General features: G+C 40.8%; 1 protein-coding gene across 1 annotated transcript in view; it reads left to right on the top strand.

The window, feature by feature from the left end:
• The first annotated feature begins 3,060 nt into the window (after window positions 1-3,060).
• The window catches only part of AK3 (adenylate kinase 3), a 26,329-nt gene continuing 22,649 nt past the window's right edge, over window positions 3,061-6,740 (top strand). The window contains exon 1 of the mRNA XM_009884280.1: window positions 3,061-3,082. The gene's annotated coding sequence lies outside the window, so the exon portion shown is untranslated. The remainder of the gene's footprint in view (window positions 3,083-6,740) is intronic.

The raw sequence follows: 6,740 nt of genomic DNA, 5'->3' as shown, positions 1-6,740 counted from the left end.
CCCCTCTACACTTTGCCAGGGGACTCTGTCAACGAGGCTCCTAAGCAGGATGCTATACAGGCTGCTTTGGCCCTTTCCCATTTTCTCCCTACATACACTTCTCATTTTCTCCCTACATAACCTCATTGTATCCCTGCAGTCCTCTTGAGGTACCTGCCCCTTTTTCGAAGGTCATAAGCACTGTTTTTTCTCGAGTTTCCTCCAAAGCTCTCTGTTCAGCCAGGGCAGTCCTCTTCCCTGATGGCTCGTTTTTCAGCACATCGGGACAGACGGCTCCTCACCTTCAGGATGGTATTCTTGAAGAATATGCAGCCTTCCCAGACCCCTTCGCACTTCAGGACTGCCTTCCAGGGGACTCTGTTAAGGGAGTTTAACGCTGAGAAGGGGTCATGATTTACATGATTTAGCCGTTGGCTTTCTGGGCTGGAAGGACAAATTGCTGCCTCATGTCCAATTTTTCATACATCAGTATCCCCAAGTTCTTCTCCGCTCAATCCATTCATCCCCCAGTCTGCACTGATATTGAGGATTTCCCCAACCCAGGTGCAAAGGGAAAAAATCAAACCCAGAAAAATTATAGGTCCAAATCAAAATAACACATCTGTGCTGAAAAAAAAGCACAAGGAATCTTTTTAAAGGAAGCAGGCTGAGAAATTTGTGAAAAATGATGATCAAAAAATGACAGCTGGAATACAGCCTCAGCTCACGTACGCAATGCCCAAGATTTCTGAAATATGGACAAAAATATGTAGAGCTATTTAGGTACAGACAAACACATCAGCATTTTTAGAAAAAGAGGTTTTTGTCATGCTTTTGAGGAACCAAAGGAATGTAGCTTTCTGTGTGTGAGAAATCTGTTGCCAATTGCAGCCCTCATTTGTGATATGACAGAATGAAATTCTGTTCTGTGATGCACTGAGCAGAACTAAGGGAAAACCGTGGGAGGAAGGTAAAGAACATACATATCTCATCGTATCCCCTCCCACCTAATAAATCTATGTCCAAACTTCTCTGCACAGAAATTCTTAAAACGTTCTTGATAAACTGTTGGGGTTTTTTCCTGCTTACAAACAATTAAATTCATCCAAATCTCTGCACAGTTCCTTTGGGTTTCAGAATTTGGAAGGTATTGGGGAATTTCAGAGCGAATAGCGCTAAATTCATGAGAATCTTTAATGGAAAAGAAGCCTGACATTTACTGTTCCCTATTTTCAGGGAGCAATTTTATCTCCTTTAATTTCCTTCATTCAGAGGCCTTTCAGACATAATTACAAGGTACTAGTTAAATAACAGTTTGCTATGAGGTTGTGTATACGGGATGTGATGGACGATGGACACTCCCACTGAAATCAACAGGGTCTTCTTCTGTGAAGACAGCCATGTAAAATACTTCCATGGGCTGCATACTGCAGCTACAGAAATTTTCCACTACATTGTCTGAACTCCGTATCAGTGAACCCTTTGATTTGCACAGAAAATGTCTAGTCCAATATGACTAGTTTGAAGGAACTCTCTGCTCTGGTTCATTTATCTTCCTTTGTGTACACCCCTGCTTTCCCACACTGAAATTTTTAGTTCCGCCTTGTCTCATCTTTCTGCTGTAAATTCCGATGACTTGCTGTCATCTGTTAACAATTTGCAAGTATCTGCTTCGTCAAGGCATGTGGAAACAAAATCAGGAAAACAGTCTTCCTCAAAACTGACGCGCTCCATCAGCAGCCAGAACATTATAACGAAACTGAGGTAAGATAATTCTGAAAACAATCACTGGTAGATAGACTGAAAAACACTGATTGGCTGGTATAATGTAAGTATATCTGTAATGAGAGCTGTATCTACCATTAAAGTATGTAATGACATAGAAGAGGGATTTCCTTCCCCTGGAAACACTGGCAGCTTGTTATCCTAGGAGTTCAAGGATTTCTGGAGTCAGGACAAAGATCTTTATTAGCTGCCCTGAGGTGCCACAGAGAGGCTGAATGGCAGGTTGTAGATGTGTAAATGTCGTGATCTGGACAGTCATTACAATTTAGTCTCATAACGTAAAGCTATTACTGGTTTGCCATTAATACTTAGGATAGATGTTTGTTTTCATGAAAGTAATGGCTGGAGAATATGACAGTCTCCTGATATTTTAATCGCTTATTGAGATAAATAATACAGAAAAGGTCATTACAGAAATTTCTAAGAGAGCTCTACTTTCTGCTAATGTAGGAGGCCTCCAAGTGTCCAAAATGATAATGTTGATTTCTAAATTTCTGTTGGTTCACATATCTCCCAGGTGTTTCCACACAGGCTCAGAAACACAGCAACACAGGTTACCTGTGTTTAACTTAGTATCTTTTCCTATGAGCTGTATTTTGAGGGATGTCTAAACAATCCGTATGAGTGCTTTTTACAGAATTGAAGCAGGAATCCTTCATTACAGACTATAAATATACCTTGAAAGAAAGAATACCTTGAGAAGACAGAAATGTTTTGCAAACAACTAAAATACTGTATTTGATCACTATCAACTTGTAACCATGAAGCCCTGTAATAAAGTAATGATGCTAATATAAGTGCTCATAATAAGCCATAAGCCTTGTACTGAGTTTCCAGCTGCTAGTAAGAAAGTTGTCTTTATCCCAGCCAAAAGCAGGACACAGCGACAGCAGTTTCTCCAGTTGACGAGTTTTCTATAGCTAATTTATTTTTCTTTTTTTTTTTTTTATTTTTGCATGGTATGATGATAGTTTTAAATAGGTAATAGTAACAAGCAGTTACACCGTGTAGGATGATATTTATGACTCTGATATGATGAGGTGAGGTAGAAGAATGCAGGTGTGGTACAATACCAGAGCCTTGAGAAGGGGAGACATGGGATACAGCGTACATAGGCTGCGAAGAGATGGAGCACAGGGCTGGCGCTGGAGACCTCACAGCTACAAACAACTCACCAGTGGCCAGTTAGAGAAACGCAGACCTGGAGCTAGACACAACTGTCTTTAGGGGTAGCAAAGGAGACAAAGAAACTACCTAATAGTATATGTGGAGGGCACTGTATAGAGTAAACTCAGATGTAATGTGGAGCTGCAGACTAGTGAAGAACAAGCAAGGTGTGAAAGTGTGTTAGCAAGCATACAAATGCAACTCCAAGTGGACCTTAGAGGCAGGAAGAAGAAACCGCCAAAATGAACGTGGTATCCCTCCTGGTGGAGGACTCCAGATGCTGATGACACTGTAACAACCGCCCCCGAGTGAGACCACTGACCTTGAGGTATGGGGAAGGAGGGCAGAAGGTTTAACACAACAGAATGGTAGACACTAAGAAGTGTCCACAGAATAATTTATTATTATTATTATTATTATTATTGTATTGAAAATTTTCAGCATAGACATATCCTTTGTCATTCTGTAACAATTGCATCTGGATTAATAATAATTCTTGAATGAGGCTGTTAACGTTCCAATTATGCTAACAATAATTTTTTTACTTTATAAATAAGGTGTGTTTCATCTTTGTCGTAAATAAGGTTTTGAATGTAACAAGCCTGTTGTACAGACAGTAAATTTCTGTCTCAAGAACATACACTTCCTAGGAAACTTAGCGGTTTGGGACAACCCCTGTTAAGGATAAGTGTTAATTTGCTGTACTCAGCATCTGGGAGGAATAATGCATTAGACTTTTTAATAAAGGTAGGAATGACATGACAAAAGTGATACTGTTATATCCCTATTTAGAAAGTATAAGACATTATTTAAATCTGAATAAAGAATCACAGCTGTACATGTTAGGTTTGTAAGAAGTTGTGCATTTGCTACTTTAAGTATAAGGCAAACAATTAAAGCCAACAACATTTCACACTACATATTTCAACCTATATTTAACTACAAAAGAAAAATTTGGCCCTCAAATGCTTCTGATGGTATACATTTTTGAGGGGGAATTTGCAACTATATTGTATATGTATTCCAGCCTTCATTGGATAAGTACTTGATGCCTTTTTTTTAAAAAAAAAAAAAAGATCAATGGGGTACCTTGTTTAAAAAATATGACATCAAATCCTAATTCAGGTTGGGATACAGATCCCTAGTCCAGCCTGTGGCCTCAAGCAGGGTCAGATGGGGCTGCTCAGGGCTTTGTACAGTTGGGTCTGAAACACCTCGAAGGGCTGAGAGTACTACTACTTTGGCTTCACTACCTAAGTCCATGAGTCCTGCCACACACCTTAGCAGAGAACCTGGTCCTGCCTTCTCAGTAACCTCCCCATAGGTGTTAGAAGGCTGCTATATGGTACCCCTGAACCCTTTTCTCCTCTCCAGGAGCAAGGTGGTTCCCTCAGCCTCTGGCAGTGCCTCTTTTGCAAGCCCTGATGGCCTTGGTCACTTCCTGATAAACCTGCTCCAACTAATCAATGTCTGTCTTGTACTGGAGCGCCCCAAACTGGCCACAGTATTTGGACGTGGTCGAAGGAGTGCCTAATGAAGAGGGACAATTGTGTCTCCTGATGTAGTGGCTTCCCTGCTGTTAGTACAGCCCAGGATGTCACTAGCCTTCCATGGTGCCAGGGTTGTGCTTGGCTTGCTGTCCACCAGTGCCTCCCAGACTTTTCCAACAGAGCTGCTACCTCGCTGGTCAGCCCCCAGCTTGTGCTGTTGCAACCAGCTAGTGTATCCTGGGTGCAGGACTTCACACTCACCTTTGTTGAATTTTGTCAGGTTCCTGCTTGGTCAGGAACCTTTCCCCCGCCTGCTCCTGCTGACCTGCAGCCCTACCCTTGGGTCCATCCACAAAGGTCTCATGGTGTGGTGTTACCTGCAAAATTGACAAAGGAGCGCTGTCTCCTCCCCAGTGTCATTTACAGATACTAAACAGGACAAGGTCCCAGGGCAGACCCCGACAAGCTACACTCCTTAACAGCTTCTTGGTAGAGTACAAAACTTTAACAGCTACACTTTGACCTCAATTCCAGCCAGTTTTTCACCCATCCAATTTTCCACCCATCCAATTTTCCACCCATACATCCAGACAAGGTACAAAAATTACATAGGAGACCACGTCAGAAGCCCTACCAAAGTCAGAATAATACTATAACTTCCTTCTCGTGTAAGGAATCGTTTTGGTATAAGATAGAACACTTGGGAAGTAGTCACCTGACACTACTAAAGGAATCCTGTATCAAACTCAAAAGAAAGGATTCAGATCTCCAAGAAGAAGACATGACGACCTCTTTTGACAATTTAAGTCTTAACAAGCCTCTTTAAAAATCTCTTATGCTTGGAAAATTGCTGAGAAATCTGAAAGACCCTCTACTGGAAATAATGTTTGGACTTGTTTGAAACAAGATTTCAATTTCTGTTCAGCCACCACGAGGGCAACTTCAATAAGCTCACTGAGCAAGAGTCACGATTTTAACTTAGACCTACATGCTACATGTGTGAATAAGGCATCTGGTCTGTAAGCAGAAAAAGGTTTATTCGGAATACAGTGCAAGTTGTATTAATTAGACATTGGTTACTGGGCTAAGAGACAAATAATTACATCTGAATGAAGACAATCAAATGTCATGTTCCAAACATCAAAACGATGGTGTCAGAAAAAATCACGTGCATGTTTTAAAATACAGAATAGCTGTGTAAAACATTGTATACAAACTAATGAACCACTGACCTGTTTCAGTACTACAAATCCTCCATGGTTTCCTTTTCCAGTTCTGAATATGTCACAACTATTGCGCAAAACAACTAGGACAAGGTTTGGGCTCTGGCAAAGACAGCCAAGGAGAGGGAAACCATAATTTATTGTACTCATAATTTTTATAAATACACACTACTGTTCTGCAAAGGCCGTATGTCAGTAAAAGCATGTGTGTGTGTGAGAGAGAGAGAGAATTGCCTTTCTATCCACTTCCATCCCTTCTTTGTGTATCCTTTATGAAGTTCAGACAGGTTTCTAGGCAGTCTTCAACAGTGGGACTATTTTAGCAGTCCTCTGTTGAGTTTTTCTTAGCTGTTCAATAGTGCCTATAGAGAGGCTGAACCTCAGGTATTTCTGCTTTTCATACATGGTGACTTTGGAGATAAAGGTTAATGATCTCTCTGACAAATCTAGTTATTTGTTGTGCATTTATTTCAGGTAATATCCTCTATTTTCCCACATATTTCCTTTAGGAACACTCAGATGTTCCTAAACACTACACGTTTTTTGGACTTCCACCTTTCAGAAAACTGTAAAGTGTGGAGCTTAAAACAAAGAGCATTCTAACATTCAAACGGCTTTTTGCTGCCCAATTTTGTTTAAGACTGTGGTGCTTTGGCAGACTCTGAAGTTGCCCTAGTAACATTCATAAAGCTCTGAATATTTCACCCATTCTGCCCTACTGCATTCTAGAATAAAGGTATCACTAGGGTCAATTGCAGGGGTTCATGTTGCTCAGTGTAGTAAGATTTATGCTCATGCTAACGTTTCTGTGCCAAACCAGTGCCTCCCTACTTAATTGTTAAGGAGATTTATTTTGTCCACTGGGCAGTTTTTGGGCTATTTTCCCATTTTCATACTGTTGTTAAGCATCGCACGTCCATTTGAATGTTTTCCTGTTGCTGTTGCAAATCTCTTGTAAAACCACTGAAATTAAACAAGGTTTTAAAATGGAAAGTTGAATTTCATTAATGTTCTGGCTTTAGCTCTGCTTTCTGTGTGACCACTTGTTCCCTGAGGCCCTTCCAGCTCACAGCAGCTGAGCTCCATCAGCATCTCC

The sequence above is a fragment of the Charadrius vociferus genome, unplaced genomic scaffold (assembly GCF_000708025.1).
Source record: "Charadrius vociferus isolate BGI_N301 unplaced genomic scaffold, ASM70802v2 scaffold183, whole genome shotgun sequence".
In the NCBI taxonomy this organism is placed as follows: domain Eukaryota; kingdom Metazoa; phylum Chordata; class Aves; order Charadriiformes; family Charadriidae; genus Charadrius; species Charadrius vociferus.
The sequence above is the reverse complement of the archived record's forward strand: the minus strand, read 5'-3'. Positions and strand labels throughout refer to the sequence as shown.